General features: G+C 42.1%; 1 protein-coding gene across 1 annotated transcript in view; it reads left to right on the top strand.

The window, feature by feature from the left end:
- The window catches only part of DIS3L (DIS3 like exosome 3'-5' exoribonuclease), a 45797-nt gene that overhangs the window by 17022 nt on the left and 26828 nt on the right, over nucleotides 1-1947 (top strand). The gene's annotated exons all lie outside the window — the stretch shown is intronic.

Raw genomic sequence — 1947 nt, 5'->3', positions numbered from 1 at the left:
AAAAAAAAAAAGTCCAAGCATGGTGACATGTACCTGTAGTGCCAGCTACTCAAGAGACTGAGGTGGAGAATTACTTGAGCCTAGGAGATGGACGCTACAGTGAGCTGTGATCACACCACTATACTCAAGCCTGGGTGACAGAGCGAGACCCTACCTCAACAAAACAAGCTCTACGTCTTCATTATGCCTCAACTATTTAACGTTGACTTTCACAAATTCAGACCAACTTTGACTGTAAGGCTCACATCATCTAATACCAGCCCAGTAAACTGCTGGCAGTAAACTAACATTGATAACTGTAACAGTAATGGTACTGGTGATGATGGGGACAAGAGGTTGGATAAAATTCCCAGCATTCTCGTTGACCTATCAAATGGCAGTTTGACGTAGTTCTACCTAGTGGTAACCAACACGTATCTATGCCAGGTACTCTTCTGTGTGTATTGTTTCATTTAATTCTTGCAGAAACCCTACAAGGTAGGTATTATTATTTCATCTTATTGGTAAGGAAATGGAAACACAGAAAGACTAAGTAACTTGTTCAGAGTCACACAGTAGAAAATGGTATGGCTATGATTAAAATCCAGGCAGTCTGACCCCAAAGCTCTAAGCCGTCATGCTATACTGCCCCCCAAGTTATTTTTCTGAAAACACACACGAAACAAACTGTCTTAAAGGCCAGTCTTTTTTCTTTTTCAACTGTTCCTCACTCTTCCCCACTCATGAATGTTCATGGGGGCTAACAGGAATAAATGAAAGGGCTGAGATGTGATATTATATATTTGAATGCTGTCAGATCTGCTTGGTACAGATCTCAGACAGGAGGGGCATTGTCAGTGACCGCTTCATTGGGCTGTCTCAGCAACACAGTTCTTCCTGTCTCGTAGGTACCTTTTGTGAGAGCAGGATGGCTGTTAATCTCTCAGCAGATCACTGGGCTCTTCTGTCTGCCCACCTGGTCAATTAAGTTCCACCTGTTGATATCATTTTTTGGTGCAGAAACTAGAATAAGGCCCTGTATTACCCCCGGTCAGTTTACAGAAAGTCTAGTTGGGTTTTGAATTGTAGATTTCATAAGGGTTCCCAGGTGCATGTATTGCTAAAGATTTGCCAGTAGAATTTTTTTTGGCCCTGCTATAAAAAAGTGCTCTGGCATGCTAGAGAATTCCAGGGGCGCTGGATATTAATGGCAGTGTCATTTGCTTTTTCTGTTGCAATACATCATGTCTTGTTCCTGCAGAGGACAGTTGACTAAAATTACATTTTTCTACTTTTTGTGAAAATTACTTTTCTTTGTAGTCCAGTGGTATAGTACAGTTTTATTTTCTGTAGCATTTCTCAAGAAAACTGACCAAGGGCTTCATAGAGGTGAATGATAGTAGAAAAAAGAGATATTGTGACATTCAGATGAGAGGGAAGCCCAGAATTTTCTGTGGGGACTTGAAATGAGATGGATAAGGGCCAAAGTGATAAATCCCTCTTGAAGAGGTGGTTCATAATGACAAAGTGTGGTGTCGATAAGTGATAAGTGACCATAGAATTGGGCACTGATGTTAGCACAGACAGACTTTCTGGAAGGAGCAGGGAAAGAAAGGAAGCACTTTACAGGACTCTGAAGTCAGTGGGAGAAGTACTAGAGTTGACAGTAAGCGTAACCTATTTCCTTTTCAATTTGAGAAAAGAGAATGTGCAAGGCTTTACTCCTCAGTTGAGTTAAAATACATAAAAAAGACATTCATGGCCCTGCACAGTGCCTCATGCCTGTAATCCAGCACTTAGGAAGGAGGCACTTGAGCCCCGGAGGTCAAGGCTACAGTGAGCCAAGATCACACCACTTGTACTCCAGTATGGGCAACAAAGCAAGACCCTGTCTCTAAAAAAACAAACAAAAAAGGGTCAGGCACAGTGGCTCATGCTTATAATCCCAGTACTTTGGGAGGCTGAGGC

The sequence above is a fragment of the Cebus imitator genome, unplaced genomic scaffold (genome assembly GCF_001604975.1).
Source record: "Cebus imitator isolate Cc_AM_T3 unplaced genomic scaffold, Cebus_imitator-1.0 Scaffold485, whole genome shotgun sequence".
Lineage (NCBI taxonomy): Eukaryota > Metazoa > Chordata > Mammalia > Primates > Cebidae > Cebus > Cebus imitator.
This window is presented reverse-complemented; position numbering and strand designations above follow the sequence as displayed.